Source organism: Bicyclus anynana, chromosome Z, assembly GCF_947172395.1.
Source record: "Bicyclus anynana chromosome Z, ilBicAnyn1.1, whole genome shotgun sequence".
Lineage (NCBI taxonomy): Eukaryota > Metazoa > Arthropoda > Insecta > Lepidoptera > Nymphalidae > Bicyclus > Bicyclus anynana.
The window spans coordinates 21,041,638-21,061,136 of NC_069110.1; the positions used below are offsets into that span (position 1 = coordinate 21,041,638).

General features: G+C 36.5%; 1 protein-coding gene across 1 annotated transcript in view; it reads right to left on the reverse strand.

Moving 5' to 3' along the window:
- The window catches only part of LOC112049728 (carboxyl-terminal PDZ ligand of neuronal nitric oxide synthase protein), a 156,153-nt gene extending 140,286 nt beyond the window's left edge, over positions 1-15,867 (reverse strand). Inside the window, exon 1 of the mRNA XM_052890616.1 lies at positions 15,555-15,867. The gene's annotated coding sequence lies outside the window, so the exon portion shown is untranslated. The remainder of the gene's footprint in view (positions 1-15,554) is intronic.
- Positions 15,868-19,499: the final 3,632 nt, after the last annotated feature.

A 19,499-nucleotide genomic window follows, 5' to 3' on the forward strand; every position in this document is an offset into this window, starting at 1 on the left:
TACACCCCGTGCCTTGAAGGGCAAGGCTGTCGGCCCTGGTTATTAATTTTAACTGTTATAGCTCATTAATGAATCATGATGTATGTAGCAGGATGGGTCTAAGCTCCATACTCCCTCTCCTATAAAGAGGGAGGCCGGCCTGTAGTAGGCCGTTATGCAGATAAGAATATGCTGATGATGATGATGATGATAATGACTCTCTATAGATAGTCTTGGTTTCTTTAGTAGCTTTACTTGTTTGCTATTTTCATAATGTTTAATCTTTGTCATAAATAATAGAGATAACGTTAATAAATAAAACGAAAGAAAAAAAAAATCGAAAGCTCAAGGTATGTACATCAATGCAAAATGACTTTCAAAACTCTCGATGAAAGTAAGCTAAGAGATCGTTCAAACACTCATGTTCTTTGGTTAAGTAAAAGTGATAATTATACGCAAGTCTAGGTCATGCACGGCATTTAGAATCAGCCACCTGCCATGCAAATACAAATGTTTTTTAGCTGGTGGGAGGCTTCGGCCGTGGCTAGTTACCATCTTACCGACAAATCGTACTGCCAAGCGATTTAGCGTTCTGGTACGATGTCATGTAGAAAAGAATTTTCATCCTCCATAACAAGTTAGCCTGCTTCCATCTTAGATTGCATCATCACTGACCAGCCGGTGAGATTGTAATCAAGTCACTTGTAAATAATAAATAAAAACAATATTAGTCACACGCTAAAGTAAAAAGAAAATCAGTGGACAAGTACGCCATCAAACCGATCAGTAGAGAGCACAAACATACTCGTGCGATAGTATTTTTCACTATTAAATTCTCTTGTCAGCTTATCGCATTCAACCAATCAATCTTACAATCACAGTCACACAACAAATTTTTGGAGGGACGGAGATTTCATTGTTTTCTCCCTCCCCTAGAAATATTATGACAATAACATAATGCTCTTCGCCTGTCTCTCAAAATCCTGGAGAGCTTGATTATGATTATGTGGGTGCCAACAACCTCCATCCTACATACATGATATAGTGGGTGCAACCGCTCTTTTGTGGCCCATTTTTGGCCCATTTTTGTCGTAGAATTCGTTCAAATCGATTTTTATTGGTAAAGTGCCCAGAAGGCTGGTAGTATTGCCACGTTGTAGAGCAAAACTCGTACTAACTCTCTGGCCTAAATATAGGCCAGCCTTCTGGTCACGGGAGGCGTCGATTAATCGCTTTGCAATTTCTTTAAAAAGGTACTCGGTATTTGAAACTTTATTTATTTTTATAGAAAAAATATTCCTGAACTTACCACTAATCCGCTTTCTAAAATATTATTATTAATTTATCACATTACGAGTGTATATTACTTTCACAACGAAAATCTTAAGAATTGGTATTGGAAATTAAAAGGTTTTGATGCTTATTAACTATATCAAACTCAAGGGTTTAACCTTTAATATGATTAGCACTTATTGTCTTTAAAAAAGAGCATTACCGTTGACCGATGTGCTGTACCGGTAAGACGAAGGAAGGAGGATTAAACGTACGAGTATATTTATAGGGTGTAATATATTTGAGAATAAACATAGTTGCCCAGACAAAAGGTCCAAAGGGCTCTTTGATAAGGGGTGACAGAGCTTCCTTAATTCCAATGTGGTGATATTGAAGTCAATATACGACCTTTGGATTACCAATAAACTCCCTCGAGTGTATATAACATTGACTTTACTCGGAGAGGTAAGTTTGTTCACTCAATATTAGCTGACTACCTCTCTACAGAGTTATATAACTTTACAACTTAACAAAACAAAATATTACTGAACAATGCGCTTTCAATTAGACTTCAAAAGTACAAAATAACAGAATGAGCCTCGGCTGTAGTCTCATTGTTCCTCTAAACCAAGGTTTCTCAAAGTGGGGTACGCGACGAATCCCTAGAGGTTCGCCATTCGACGGCAGGGGGCTCGCAACAAGATTTACGTAATGGTGGCTTGATAACTGACACCGAGTCAGAATTAAGGTTAAAATTGTCCAAAATTACTCCTAACATTGACTCCATTTGCGACAAGAAACAAGCACACCCATCACATTAATATTACAAAGACATTTCTTTTGCATTTTTTCATTGCTTTTTCATTGCTTTGGTTACAAATAGGTACATGAAAATTTTATGTAAACGATTTATTAAAATAAATAGTTCACTTTTTTAGGGTTCCGAACGTACGTAGTACAAAAACGGAAACCTTATTAATGTACAAATTTTACATGGCGATTGTATTATATTATGTAGATGGTGGCAGATCATGAAACCAATTTAAATAGATCGAAGATTTATTAATACAGGGGTCGTTTGGGCCGAAAAGTAAAGCCGTCGATGCCTATATCTACAATGATTTACAACTTTTATGCGCAGAGTGAGTCAAATGTATAGAGAAGCGGCCAGCCGCGATTTCGTCCGCGTAAAATTTACATTCAGTATTTCAAATCCCGCTATCAACATGGATAAGTCTGGAATAAAAATGATCTTACAAGTCCCATTTAAAACAGTTCAGAATTCCTGAGACAAACAGACACATTTAAAAAAAATAGCTTGACTTATGGTGTCATGTAAATAACTATAAACACTTGAGAAAACATCATTATCATTGACAAAACCTCTTTAATATGTAGGTCTATTTGAATGGCACTACATGGGTGCATCAACACCAACTTGACTTCCCTCCTCCATGATCCTATTGAAAAACGTAAGCTCAATGATTTGCAGCCTGACCTATGACTCTGTGTTCCGCGGTACATAGCTAGCCCCTGGGCCAACGAGGCAGTCAAGGCAACAAACGGAGACGGAGACATAGTACCGCCAGACTCTTATTCTTCATCATCATTATCAGCCAAACAAAACGGTCTCGAACCGCCAGCATCCAGCAATCAGATATAAGGAAATCCGCAGGAAGTCACTGACATAGTTCAGCGAGTTGCGAAGCTGAAGTGGCAATGGGAAGGCCACATAGTTAGAAGAGCTGATGGACGTTGGGGTCCCAAGGTGCTGGAATGGCGACCCCGCACCGGAAAGTGCGACGTTGGTCGACCCCCCACTAGGTGGACCGAGGGCATAAAGCAGATCGCAGGAAACTCTTATTAGTCATACCGTATTTAGAGATGGAATAGGAATAATGTGAATCGCGTCAAGTCAACGATGCTCCTGAGGCCAATAGTTCTTTTTTATCAATCAACCGATCTTATTTTTTTGCCTCAGAACAGGTAATATCACCCAACAGAAATATTGCTTCGGAAACATTTTAAAAATATTTATTTTTTACAATATCCCAGACCGATACTAAATGAAAACAACGTTTCTAGCAGGATTTATTTTTAAGAGTGAAGTGAATAAAAACATTTTACTAAAATAATTTACTTGAAGATTTCCATTAATTTCCTAAGTTCACAAATATTATTTTCTGAACCCTTATAGTTTCGCCATATCCGTCTGTCTGTACGACCGTCTGTCTGCGGCTTAGCGCAGAGACTATTACTACTAGACTACTGTAAATTAGCATGAGTATGTCAATTATAAAACTGTGAACAAAGTCATAAAATAAAATGTTGAATTTTTTTTAGGGTAACTTCCCTACATGTAAAGTGGGGAAGTTTTTTTTACTCGTTTATCTCATAGAGTATCATTGAAGTCTAAAATTCTCCCGCCGTGAATTCCAAATGCATAATCACACGAGAGTTCGATAATAGAACGTAGTAGCACTTTTTTTTAAATACAAAGGGTGATAGCGCCATGCAGGTAAAGTTGCTCAGTAAAAGCCTTTATTAAATTGTCGAGGAAGCTCTTTCGTAATAAATTCGAGACGTTCAGACGGAGCCCAACTCCTTTGCATCATTAACTTGGCCTTAATCAATTTGTCTGCACAAATAGCGATGGGCTGTCCAAACTTTATTGAGAACTTGAAAATCAAATAGAAGAGTTGGATCTTCGAAGTTAACTTGCTAACTATGATGGAGTCCGGTGTATATTGGAGTCATAATAACATTACCTTTTTTCAATGTTAGGTCAGTCCTTGACAGCGATCTCACATGTTATGTAACGATGCTATCACTTGAAAGAATCACGTTTTATTTACCCACACGTACATTTTGACGAACTCTCTGGTGCAGTTGGTAATGCTGTGGATCTCGAAAGAGATGTCGTGAGTTCGATTCTCAGCTCCAGTCAATTTGCGATTTTATATTTCCTAAATTTTTTGATGTCTGGTGTAAGCAATGGCCGTGACGAGTTACCTTACCGACAAAGACGTATCGCCAAGCGCAAAAATAAAAAAAAATAATAAAAAAATACAACCGACTTCAAAATTATATTATAGTAAAGGTTAAAGGTACCGCCTTCAAACTGATCGCACTGAGTAAACTGAGAAGGTAGCACATACGGTGTTATTTTTCGCTTTTTAGTTTAGTAAAAACATTTTTATAATTTTGAAGTCGGTTGTATTTTTTTATTAAAATTTTTTATTTTCCATTTTTAGTGATACCATGCTGTAAGTGTAAGAAATTAAACATTTTGATTATAAGTAATTAAACTACGACGTTATTATCTTATGATTTGTAAATCGATACAATCAGCCAAACCAATTTTAAAACTACTACTTTAACCTTTACTCGCATACATCACTCCCTATTCACCCCTACGTAATATGAAGATTCAAAATATACTTTGTTACTGTTGACCCATCTAGATGTAAAGTTCTTATCGATATAAATTTATGAAACCCAAACACAAGGTAGCTACTGTACACCGTTGAGGAGTTCCCTTAATTATCCCTCGTCTCCATCATCAGATCTCTAATAACAGTCACAACTCATCTCTTGTGGAAAGTTCTTGTCGACACAAATTAATCAAGTCCAAACACAGTTGTAAACCGTTAAAGAGTTCCCTCGTGTGTGTTGCGATTCCAGCAGCAGATTGACTCCAGACCTACAACATTATGAAGGTGCTTTAAAGTGGTTAATGGGAAAAATATAATTTTTAGCGCCTTTTTAAGCCTTTACGATTTTTGAAAGTTCCCCTCGATTTCTCCAGGATTCCATCATCAGATCCTAACATGATTACTATGGGACTAGGGACCAACTGGAAAGCATACTCTCAGACGAAAAAATATTTTTTCAAATCGGTTCAGACGTCTTCGAGTAATAGTTAAACATACATTAAAAAAAATCCGACGAATTAATACTATCTGCTAAACTGGTCTGATAGCCGTGATAGCCCAGTGGATATGACCTCTGCCTCCGATTCCGGAGGGTCGAATCCGGTCCGGGGCATGCACCTCCAACTTTTCTGTTATGTGAATGTGTGTATTTTAAGAAATTAAATATCACGTGTCTCAATCGGTGAAGGAAAACATCGTGAGGAAACCTGCATACCAGAGAATTATCTTAATTCTCTGCGTGTGTGAAGTCTGCCAATTCGCATTGGGCCAGCGTGGTGGACTATTGGCCTTACCCCTCTCATTCTGAGAGGAGACTCGAGCTCAACAGTGAGCCGAATATGGGTTGATGACGAAACTGGTCTGAGCCGGGAATCGAACTTAGGACTTCTCTGTTGACAACCAAAACATTACGAACTTAAGACAGAGAACTTAAATATCATACTTAAATATCGCAGAGATGGGCATATAGTTAGACGATAGGCACTATTTATTCAATATCATTTTCATCACACTTATATAAATGCAAAATGCTGATATCAATATATTTTTGGTAATCAAAAAAAATCACACATTCTAGAGAGTTGTAGCACCAGTAATCGCATTAGGATTTTCTAATACTATATATTTGCGGCACAATCTTTCTACGGAAATACCTTTTCTTTATTTCCTTTCACATTTTACCGCACATGTACCCCCGTACTTCAGTGACTTGATAAAACTTCTCGATTTTGAATTCAGGCCATGTCCCTCCAAACAAGGAAAACGCCAAAAGAAATCGCTTCGGTAATTTACCTGAACAATAATTTAAAACAATTGCTTCAGTTACCATTTCTTATTTTTACCATATGAAGCTAAATAGAAGAGTTATCTTTTTATTAGCAAAGAAATATTTATGTTTGTATTTAATCCGTGGCGCCTAACAGTGGAATTCATAAACGTTGTAGGGGCACCCCCAGGGGATCATTCATCCACTGAGTGTCAAATTAAACCTCTATTTGTTTGAAAATTTGACACCCAGCGGGTGAATGATCTCCTGGGGTGCCTCTACAACGTCTATTAATTCCACTGTAAGTTATTCAACCGATTTTTGTGAATTAGGCGTCAATCGGTTTGTTGTTATGACTCTGGAGACATAATAGTTTATTATAGTCAATTATTGTACACCAACAATAGTCGGACAGCAGCTTCATAAATGTTTCCCTTGTTTAACTAATGGTATAAAAAGCTGATTTTAATCTAAGATACCAATTAGAATCAAAATTACATAAGATCAAATAGCCGCCACAGGTTTACCACTGGACAATAAGGCTGAACGGAATGAGGGCTGTACATCTGTGTTGCCAACTTGAGTCGAAGTTACAATACCAGCGCAATTTGCACATTCGCAACAAGGCCACATCAAAGCTCCAACAATTTCATAACACGAGATTCATATCCGAAATTCCAAACCTGGCGAATGACGCCTTGGGTGCTTCTAACTAATTAAAGTTGACGTACTTGAGTCTGAACTTGAGATACCAACATTCTGTACCTACAGTTGCTAAGTTCCCAATATATCCATCCCTTCTTAATTAGTAATGATATAAATAGAAATGGCGAGTTCCAACCAAAGTGTCAGCAACAGATCATGGTCCTAGATTGCGGAGTTCGATTATACTAGGTTACGCAGTTTGAAACGTACGTTAATTCACATATTATATTTTTAACCGAAAAGGAGGTTCTACGTTCGGCTGTATGTATTTTATTTTTCTTTTATGTATGTCCAGCGATATTTCCGTCATTTGTGGACCGATTTTAAAAAATATTTTTTTGTTTGGAAGGGTATACTTCCAGTGTGGTACCATTTTTTTCATATCAGGATCTAATGATGGCATCCTGTAGGTCTCGAAGAGATCTTTCAAAAATCGTAGAGATGGCTAGTGCGATTGTAATTTTTTTTAGGTATTTTAAACCACTACAATTCTATGAAGGTCTGGAGTTGGTCTGATGATGTTGCCGAAACACAGACGATGGATCTCGGCAACGATTAACTTTTGTTTGGGCTTGATGGGAATTTTCCACTTAGATGGGTTGTGACTGTATTAGGAATATGGTGATGAAGATGAAGACTTTAAGGGAACTCCTTAACGGTTCACAATAGCTACCTTGTGTTTGGACTCGATAAAGGTCGAGTCAAATTTTGTATAATAAAAGTTAAGGTATAGTATTTTCAAAATTGGTATCGTAGGACTTAGGTACTAATCATAAGAAAACAACGTTTCAGCTATTTGCTTATTAATTTTTGTTGCTAACATTAAAAATTAAAAATTTTTATTAAACAAATTCAACCGAATTTCAACACATAAATTAACCTACCCACTAAACTAAAAAGCGAAAAATAATAAGTAATTCTACCTTCTGATCAGTTTGAAGGCGGTACCAAGCCAGTGATGATTTTAGATTACAAAATTGCTGCCGTTCTTTCTAAAACGGCTTTTATTAAAACACGACACTATATTCGCACCGCCTTCGAACTGATTAAAAGATAGGACATACGATGTTATTTTTTGCTTTTCACTTTAGTGGGTAGGGAGGCACATTTGTGTTGGGAGTCTGTTGAATTTTGAAATAAATTTTTTTTTATACAAATTTTCTTTACTAGTTATAAGTTTTAAGATTGGGGCTTATACTTAACAGGGTATTATTCTGGTATATTTACGATGTGTGGCATAATGTAGCAATTAAGATATATTATTTATTTCTTTCCTATTTTAAACAGCTCACAACGTGGGCAGATCTCTGTCATCGATAGGGCGGGGGATGTGGAGCTTACACCTACTGCACCAATGCGGGGGCGGACTGCGTATGGTAATGTTCAATTCTTTGACGTTCACTTTCACGTTAATAATAATAACTGGGTAGGCGACTTTACGTACTCTACGAGGCACGGGGTAACGCCGCCAACTTCCCTATAAGGGGCTAACAATTTTTATTGAAAATTTCAAGAAATAAATAAAAAGCTGGCTCTGAGATTGTAATATTTTTTACCCGACTGTGTCGGAAGGAGGGTAATGTTTTTTAATCGTATTTATGTATGTGGGTATGTATGTATGTCCGTGGAGCCGTGATATCCCAGTGGATATGACTTCTGCCTCCGATTCCAGAGGGAGAATCCGGTCCGGGGCATGCACCTCCAACTTTTCAGTTGCGTGCATTCTGAGAAATTAAATATCACGTGTCTCAAACGTAAAAATACCTGGGGGTGAACAAGTTATATTTTTTTAACTTATTTATTAAATAAGTTAAAAAAAATATAAATATACTTATACTTATTTATTAAATAATTAATTATTTCTATCTTAATCAGTTTTTGCAATGCTGTAGCTGCTGTAATTAATATCCAAAATATCTGTATTTATATAATATTTTTGTTAAACATTACGGATTAAATTACCAATTTTATAAATAATGATTTATTTGATGTTTAAAAGGAGCTAAATAGTGCAAGAATACAAGAAAAATGTCGTTTTTATAAAAAAATGTTTTGATTCGTTATCCCGCTTTCTAAATTCTAGATTATCTTCGTTACAACAAACATCATATAATTCAGTCCGAATCCCTCGGGAGTATCTATTTACTAGTCGTGGTCCGTGACATAGTTTCACACATGACCTAAGTCGGACTCTTTTTTTTTTATTCTTTACAAGTTAGCCCTTGACTACAATCTCACCTGATGGTAAGTGATGATGCAGTCTAAGATGGAAACGGGCTAACTTGTTAGGAGGAGGATGAAAATCCACACTCCTTTCGGTTTCTACACGACATCATACCGGAACGCTAAATCGCTTGGCGGTACGTCTTTGCCGCTAGGGTGGTAACTAGCCACGGCCGAAGCCTCCCATCAGCCAGACCAGGACCAATTAAGAAAATCTCAATCTGCCCAGCCGGAGATCGAACCCAGGACCTCCGTTTTGTAAATCCACCGCGCATACCACTGCGCCACGTCGTGGCGTTCGAGGCCGTCAAACTCGGACTCGAAGTTGGTCAGTCGATTTCGATTCTCAATCTAATTCTTTCACACAAAACGAAAGTGTTCGTCCGTTCGTCCCGTAGCTAGTGGACACACGCGACTTAGTCCGTGAAAAAAACTGTAGACTATCACAGTCTTCAGTCAGTACGAGATCAGTTTTTTAGTAAACTGCCCCTAAATTATAAAATCAAAATCAAAATTCATTTATTTCAAGTAGGCTAAGTTTACAAGCACTTTTGAAACGTCAGTTGACTATTTGTATCCGTCAGTCCGCGTTAATTCAAGCCCTGTAAGAATATCATACTGTTAGGAGAATTCTAAGATGACATCATAAAAGTAGGGATAAAATGGCGGTACAGGCCAGCAAGCCTGTATAAGTCATTGCGCACTTCATTCTGCACAATATTTTCATAAGGTCAACAAGTCAGGTCGAAACTCTGTGCATTTTGAGTTTAAGAATTTGTTACTAGGATAGTGTAGTGATATATCTTTGATTTTGTTTAAACTTATTACAAAATACATGTGTGTGTAAATAAATTATTTATATGTCGTTAATGTCGTTAATTTTTATTAAATTACCCAACTGAATCCTAAAAATACAGATAAAAACAAATAAAAAATTCTCAAGAATACAAATTAATTAAGCCCAAACACAAGGTAGCTACCGTAAACCGTTAAGGAGTTCCCTTAATTGTCCTTGGTCTTCATCACCAGACCCCTAATGACAGACACAACCTTTCTAGGTGGAAAGTTCTCATCAATACAAATTAATGAAGTCCAAACACAATGAACCTAATTTATGTAAATCTTTAAGGAGTTCCCTCATCTGTATTTTGGCTTCATCATCAGATCGATTCCAAACCTTCGTTGAAATATACTGCTTTAAAATATTTATTTAAAAAAAAAAATATTTTTTAAAGTTCCCCTCAATCCAGGATTCCATCATCTGATCTTGACACGATGGCAATGGGACTAAATGGGAAGTATACAAAAAAAATTTAAATCGGTTCAGACGTCTTCGAGTAATCGGTGTACATACATTAAAAAAAATACCGATCAAATTGAGAACCTCCTCCTTTTTGAAGTTGGTTTAAAATAAGTAAAGTTTGGAGATTTAGTTCTAAGTATACAACTTGATAGTTGGTATGTATTGTAAAGCATTGGTATGTATTGTAAAGTTGCAACCTCAATCGATTTCAAAGTTAGGAATAGAATCTTGCTTTGCAATCTGTTCCGTCCATTAGCTGTTCTAAGCTTTGCATTTCAAGTTGCCAATTAGCTATTTGAATGGCTGTATTCGTAGCTTAAACCTCAGCGAATTCACTAATTCACCCATTGTAAGCAGGTACTCCTAAACTAAAAGACCTAGGTCTTACAATGACGACCCTGCGCCGGAATACGCAGTGTTGGTCGATGTTTTAATTTGAGATTTTTCTAAATAGCAGTTTCTAAATTGTCAGCTAATTTATTAGCGAAACAATAAAAATAATCTACCTTGCGATGACCAATTTCTTTAATTTTTTTTTTTTTATTATTTATATAAAGCACGCCAACAATACACATATTAAACGTTAAAACATAAAATAACACATATTAAAGAATTCTGATATGCATATAAACAATAGGCGCACATAACATTTATATAATTATATGTCAACACTTAACTAATTATAATATGTCAAATTTATAGGAAGGATTAAATGTCAAAATTAATTATTACCTAATTTAAAATTAATAAAATAGTATACAATTTTAAAACAATAGCTTAAAGAAGAAAACTTAACTTAATTAAATACAATTATTAAATTAATTTACTAGGTAGGTAGATTATACAAAACAAAAAGAAAAAAATATTAGGAAAAAACATTAACATTTAACTAAATCTTACTAATAATAGAGATAATTTAATTATTATGGAGTTTAAAATGGTCATGCAACTTGTTTTTAAAGATCCACCAATCCGCCTGCCTAGCGCGAAAGATCCTTTTATAGATTAAAGTGCTAATTTTGGTAGAAGTCAAGCAAAATGGTTGATAAGGATAAGTGAAAAAGTTCACAGAGTGAGTGAGGTGATGCGTCTGGTTACTGGTTGGTTGTCTGAAGTCTTTTAGGCAACGCCTCCTCCTACTTCACAAATATTATAAAGGCGAAAGTTTGTGTGTAAGTGTGTAAGTATGTTTGTTCCTCTTTTACGCTGCGGCTACAGAAGCGACTTGCCTAAAATTTGGAATGGAAATTGATTACCACATAGGCTACTTTACATCCCGGAAAAAGCCATGATTCCCGTGGGATTTGTGAAAAACTGAATTCCACGCAGACGAAGTCGCGGGCGTCCTTAAATATTTTCTTCTCGCTATTTAAGCGAAAAATATTTTTTGCTTTTTCACCATGTTCAAACCCGCGAGTCACAACTACTAGTTACTGAAATACATTAATAGCACACAAAACAAAATCTCTGAAACATCTATTGGTCTACTTGCATATAAATAGTTTTGAATTTGAATATACCGCCGCACCTGGCAATGTATCATGCAGAATGAATCACATTGCATCACCTAGTGCAAGGGACAATCCACAAAGGTTTTAGTCATGTCCTACAGTTGTTATCTTGTTGTCCTTTCGAACCAAGACTCTGTGATAACCAGAACTTGCTAAAAGTATGTCAGCTCATAAGTTACTTATCTTACGTACTGAGTACGGTAGGCAGTTCTGGAGTTTCAATGGTCCAATGCCCTCAATAGGGAGTTGACTCATAATAAATTGAATCCGAAATATGTGGATACAATTTAATAAAAGTTAACTTTGGTAAAATTGGTATAATTAAAAAAAAATTAATTAAAAGTTAACTTTTAACTTAATTTTTTTTTAATTTTACCAAGCGTCACAAATGCTGGTATCCATTTTGTGACGTCAAGATGTTATAAAGGAATAATCGGCAAACTAATTAATAACTACTCAGTTTGTTAAACACTAATTTAGTGTTTATGGGGTTAGGTAACGTCATGAAACAGATAAAATATAGACCACCACGGGCGATAGCGTTTTGGCTCGTATTTTCATGTCATGTCTCGAAAAAAATACGATATTTATTTAAATGCTTTTATTTTACTTGCAATGTATGTATGTATATTACGGTGAATAATTTGAACTCAATTTTGAAGTAGATATCTTCAACCGATTAAGCTAAAATTTTGTATACACGTTAAGTTTGGATGACAATATACGATATGTTATATCACGTCATTCTAAATCCAATATGGCGGACCACCCAAGATGGCGGAATAGTTATTTTTAATGCATTTCTATAATATGGGTATCAAGTAAAAGGACTTAATAGGAGTAAATTGAAAATATGAACAGACTCAGAGACCTAGCCAGCAATAACTAAAAAATAAAAAATTATTAAAATCAAAAAACTTTTTTTAAATAAGCTTTTATTTAAACTCAAATTAAATAAAAGCTAATATAATTATTTTCTTTTAATAAGAAGAAAATATTTATTTTCTTTTTTATTTTATATTAATTATAACTATCAACTTATATCCTTATTATACACAATTTATTTGATATTAAAAGTTTGTCGCGCAATTTGAAAATAAACTAGTACCAATTTAATTATGTAAATTGATCTGGTAACTTTATTATATTTTCAATTTCTTTTTAATTACTGATAGGTAAAAAAGAAATTGAAAATTATTTTCTTCTTTTTAGAGTGTAGAAAAATAAGCTTGTTTTAGAAAAGTTTTTTGAATTTAATTTCAATCTAGTAGAACAATAATGAACAATTTATGACCCTTTTTAAAAAAGTGCCAACTAGCTTATTGTTCAAATATATTAGTGTTTAATATAAAATAAAATAAAATAAAAATTATTTATTAATCACACAGTAACAAATAATATGTACTTCAAGATGTCGTGAGAAATAATGTTTGCTGTCGTCAGACACTTAGCTTCAATTTATATACAGCCAGCAGTTACAATACGGAGGTCTTGGGTTCGATCTTGGCAGGGCCGATTGAGGATTTATTAATTGGTTCCGGTCGTGGTGAGATTTTAGTCAAGGGCTAACTTATAAATTATAATGAAAAAAAAACTTCCCGACTCCGGGCTTAGAATTGAACTGAAAACATCTTAGAAGAAAGAAAACCTCAGTTACTACCACCCTTGAGATCTGAAGCCACATAGGCTAACCACTGGTCCAACGAGGCAGTGTCCATGATGTCATAATGAACAATATTGCCCAGTATGGAGAGATTCTTATTGCTCGTGTAAGGGCACCTTAAGCTCAGCTGCGTTCGTTTCTTTGTTCCATTGTTTCCGGAAGTAAGGCATAAAACCTTTTTGTTTTTGTAATGCAATTAGGTAAAAATTAAAATAAGGTATGCATATAAAATGCAGCCAGTATTCTCGTCACGGGAGCAAGATTTGTATAATTATTAGGATAAGTTAGGTTAAGTCCTTACTCAATAAAAAACAAAGGTATTTTATAAGATTTTCAACGGTATTCAAGTATCTATGACAATGGGCGTTAAAGCGTAAGTCTAATCGAAATGGCACTGACTGACTCAACATCATCACTCATCACGAGGTATAGGCGAAGTAACACTCATTCGACATTTATATCGGAATTTTGTATTTCCTACATGTTAACCGTGCTACGCCATTTACCATACATCTCGTTCCCATGCGAATATCGGGATAAAAAGTAGCTTATATCCTTTCCCGGGCCTAAATCTCTTTATTTCTGGGCTAAATATCACCCAGATCGTTCAGTGTTTCTGTAGTCATTATTGTTTTAATTCGGAGGGTAAATATACTTTGTATGAAAGTCCTTTGTTCTTTCTAGTCACAAATATAAAAAAAAATTACACCCCTACCCTATCCCCTTAATTTTTTATTTTTTTTTCTGTCTTAAGAACCTTCTCCTGACAATAACAAATACATCAAAAAATTTGTGCCGCCGGCATCCAGCCGTTCACGCGTGATGGCGTGACCAAGGGAATATATAGATACATAAATAGACTAGCGGACGCCCGTTACTTCGTCTGCGTGAAACTCGGTGTAAACTTTCAACTACCCCTACCCTACCCTGCCCCATACGAATTTTATACGGTTTTCACTTATAGTGTGATTAGTGAGGAAGATTTTGGTATATAATTTGTCATCATTTAGTGTATTGTGATTGAAGTACCTATGATAATTCTTGTTGAAAAAGTTAAGCCGCTTGAGAGCTTTCATCGAAATCCTATCGCTTGGGAATGGAAAGATACATACTTAGTGGAAATTTACAAGTTAGCTCTTCACTACAATCTCACCTGATGGTAAGTATTGATGCAGTCTAAGATGGACGGGCTAACTTGTTAGGAGGAGGATGAAAATCCACACCCTTTTCGGTTTCTACACGACATTGTAACGGAACGCTAAATCGCATGGCGGTACGTCATTGCCGGTAGGGTGGTGGTAAATAGCCACGGCCGAAGCCTCCCGCCAGCCAGACCTGGACCAATTAAGAAAATCTCAATCGACTTAGCCGGGGTTCGAACCCAGGGCCTCCGATTTGTAAATCCACCGCGCTTACCACTGCGCTACGGAGGCTTTCAATCGATTTTCTTGCAGACGGAGTTGCGGGCGACCGTTACTATATAATGATGCACTATTTTTTGGGTATATACAATCCAAAACCGGTAGGGGAGTATTGTTTTTATACTGATGACTAAATTTTGTTATGTTTGATCTAAAACGGTGATGGCTTAAAAACATATACCTACATAAAATAGTAAGTAATGTATAGGCACCTTGCTTGTTTGCCTAAAGGTTAGCTCTAAAGTATGTGATTATGAATCTGACGAACTCTCCATACATTTTTGAACAAAAGTTTGACCACGGATTATTTTACGAGCAAACGCAACATGTAACCTACAAAAGTTTTTCAAGCGCATTCGAAAATTTATTTCAAGAAAAACTTAAAATAACATAAGTAGTTCTACGAACTTGTGGAACTTATTTATACGACATTGCACTCGGAATAAAGTAACGAATGAAGTTTGTCGAGCGCGTAATTAGTCTTCTCACCACGCGGTAAACGGTAATATGCAACGAGAAACCAACCTCGTAAACAGACAATAAGTGCGCTTTATGAGACAATGGAGCGGGCCCAGTTCCTTGAAAGAAAACGTTTATAAACCGAGCCTTTGTTGATTGGCTAATAGGTGATCGTAGACTCTGTGGAAACCGACGAATATGTACACAAACATTCCGGGCAGACCGATCGACCCACTCATAGGTCTTTTAAAGGTTTCATTCAAAAGTTTGACTTTCGGCATTTTTTCATAATCATTTAACTTTTAAATTTAACTTACCGGTTTATCGGGAACGTCGTTCAACCGTGACCAGAGTTTGCGGACGTCGAAAACTTTTAAAAAAGTTTCAAAGTCCAAAGTTTTTCACGAGCACGTTAACAGTTTCAAGGTCCGAGCGCGCACCGTCACAGACCTTCGGGGAGATCAGTAGTGAATCTTGTTTCGTAATAGATTTTTTTTGTTGTCGGGAACAGGTTTCGGAAAGTGAGTTTGTAAGTTTGGCGCGGCGGCGGGCTGAGGCACGCGGTCGTCGGCGGAGGGCACTGCGCGGTGTGAGCGCCGAGCGCTGACTCGCTGTGGCTGTGGCTGTCGCTGTCGCCGTTCGCTGAGCGGCTGAGCGGCTGAGCGGCTGTGACCACTGACTGCTCAGCGACTAGGAGAGCCTCGACGGCCGTCGTCGGAAACTTTCGGCGCCGCTCGGCAGTCCGGACTTCGGAGGCAGTGGCGGGAGCGGAGCGGCAACGTCGCCGAGCTTTTACACCGCTAGGGTTCGTAAAGCCTCTACAGACAGGACTGACTTCGGCTCCACGCATTCCAACTTTGTTAGTAATAATAATGCATCGCGCTTCCGATATGGGGAACTTCGGGCTACGAACTTCTCTATCATTACTTTAAAGGTTGACAGCAATAAGATTTCACTTCGCGGTAGTGTTTTGTGTTTATTGCAAGCGTGTGAATAGATTTAATATTCTATCCACATGCGTATACGAAGCTTTATTAAAGTTTCAAACTTCATTGTTGTGGTCTAAGATTAGGTTTTTGGGTTGGACCCAAAGTCGGAGCTATGGTCGGTCACTTGTTTAGAGACTACATACTTTAGGATACAACGGGCCACCTACAGTGATGTTTTGATTGTTTCGTCATTCGTTGTTTGCGCTTCGAATCGAAATTTGGTGAATATTTTCTGACAGTCAGCGTTGATACAGCCGGTGCTTGGTCGAGCGAGTAATGGGAAAAGTTCCTTCACTCTTTATAACATTAACTTTACAATACGCGCAAGTAACTTTGTTTGAAATAACCGCCCGACGTTTCGTGTGTTGTTTATATTTTATAAGGAACTCTCGACAAAACAAGAAGAAAAAAAGGTACAAAACTTATCTTCTATGAATATTAAGTAAGGACGGCCATCGGCTGATATCATCATCATCATCATATCAGCCGATGGACGTCTACTGTAGGACATGGGCCTTTTGTACGGACTTCCAAACATCCTGAGTAAAGCTTTTGCCAGGTGCATTTTGTTAAAAGACTCGAATATTTGTGATTCATAAAACTATATTCACAAAAACATAAAACTATATTCTTCTCATCTGAAATCTTTAAAATTATTTTTTCGCGCAATTGGCTCTTGAAGTTAATCTTGGAGAAAAATCACTTCGTCAGCATGTACCTAAAACCCTGAAGTATTTTATTGGGGCTCCGTACCTCAATTTGAAAAAACAGAACCCTTATAGAATGGCTTTGTTGACCATCTGTCTGTATTTACCTCGACCTTTATCTCGGGAACACATCGAGGAATCGAGTTAAAAAAACATATTTAAAAAAATGCGTGTGGCACTCGTGGACTGCCGCGGTAAAGCTACTGCATACCATTATTTATTAAATTATTTATTTATTTTATTTATGTAGTAATAAATAAAAGAATAAAAAAAATGTCTTTACGTTGAGCTGGAATCGAACCCTTAGTGTCACACCACTTGTCCAGCTAAGTTGATACGAAAACGTCCAAATGTGGTTACTTAATACACGGCTTGGGCGTTAGGTTTTATTTTCGTTTCGGAATTTCTTCATTCGTTCCCCGTTCTCAAATCCCGCGATAAAAGGTATGTAATAACTTATTAACTTAATAATAGGTGCGTTTTAGTTTGCTGTAAATAACGAGAAGTATTATATTATACGGGCAAAAATAGCTACAGGTGTAGCAGTTAAAATATAAAGAAACAATTGCTGACCCTCGACTTTGAACGTAATTTTTTTTTTATTAGTTTACACATAGACATTCAATTATTCCACAAAAAAAATAAAATTTGACTAAACATGCAGAGCGGGATAAAAATTTGATTAAGTGATGAGAGCCATGATAGCCCAGTGGATATGACATCTGCCTCCGATTGCGGAGGGTGTGGGTTCGAATCCGGTCCGGGGCATGCACCTCCAAGTTTTCAGATGTGTGCTTTTGAAGAATTTAAATATCACGTGTCTCAAACAGTGAAGGAAAACATCGTGAGGAAACCTGCATCCCAAAGAATTTTCTTAATTCTCTGCGTGTGTCTGCCAATCCGCATTGAGCCAGCGTGGTGGACTATTGGCCTAACCTTTCTCATTCTGAGAGGAGACTCGAGCTCAGCAGTGAGCCCAACATGGGTTGATAATGATGAACAAACATCCAAACACACAAATATACAGACAGAAATACGAGCTGATACTCGTCTTAGCGCGAGTACACAATTTTGATCAAAGACTTAACCGGTAAGTTATTACTGAAGGATTAATTTGAGAGTAAATACCTCAGTTGGTTCATTACAAATCTGCGGTTCGCGTTTGTACGCGCATTAAGCCGCGAAATCATTAATCTGCCAAAGTGTAAGTAGTAGAGCTTTGTGGGGCGGAGCTCGTCGGGGAAGTGCCACCACCAATCATGACTCTCTGGAGCAGCTGGCAGTGCTGTGTCTCAACAGAGAGGTCTTGTGTTCGATTCCCAGCTCGGCTCAGATTATCTTCATCTTAAATGATGAAACGTGACAATGATAAATTCAAATGCGAACAAAATAAAACTGCTCTGAACCACAATAGTTTCTTCAATGTATCAATAAAATTTATAATAAGTTACCAACGGAAATTAGGAAAGTGAAGATTTTAAACTGCTGTAAGAATAATTTATATAAATATCTAAGTCATCAGGATATCATCTATATTATTTTAGATATATTTTTATTATCTTTTTTTTTACTATTGAAAATTATTTGGAATATCCTCACACTGCGAGTAATTGTTTGATAATAAAATTTTGTAAAATGTTTACTAATAAAGATGTAAAGATGTATTTGTTGAGGTGTAAATTTTAACTAATATCTAAACTATTATTTTAAATGATTAAAAAAAACACACAATAAGTAGTAAGTAATTTGCATGTCAAATAGTCAAGATACACATATGTACAATATACATCAACCTTCCACCTGTACGCTTGTATTTGCAAATAAATGCATTGATTGATTAGGATTTTATATTTTCAAAATGGCTCAGGTCTGGTCTAGGGGTAGTCATAAGCCGTGGTTTAAATCAGTTGGCGGTACGTCGTACGGCGTTCCGGTACGATGCCGCATAGAAACCGCCAAAGGTATGGGTAGAATCACAGAACATTACAAAACATACTTAACTTTTAAGCTACGCTTTTTTATATCAGTAACTTTCAAAAAGCGTTGAGACAATAGTGCGCTTGTTGATTTTTTTCATTAGATATTTTAAGCCACTACAATTTCATGACGGTCTGGAGTCGATCTGATGATGGAGCCGAAACACAGATGACTTTCCACCTAGATGAGTTGTGACTACATTAGGGGTTTGGTGATGAAGACGAAGTACAGATAAAGGTACTCCTAATCTGTTCACAGTATCTACCTTGTGTTTAGACTTGATAAATTTGTATTGATGAGAACTTTCCACCCATGTGGGTTGTGACTGCATTAGGGGTCTGATGACGAAGGACAGTTAAGGGAACTCCTCATTGATACATTTCATGTTTTTTTGAATATTCATATTTCGTGTGGATAAAGGGGGAGTGAAATCTCATATGTGAGTTAAGGTAGTACATATTTTCTAAATTGGGATTGTAGAACCTAGGTACTTAATAATAAATAAAATAAATAAGCCATATTTTCCATATTTACATTTCAAATATTGTAAGTAGTTTGTTAGTAAGTTTTCTTAAATTATGTTAGTAAT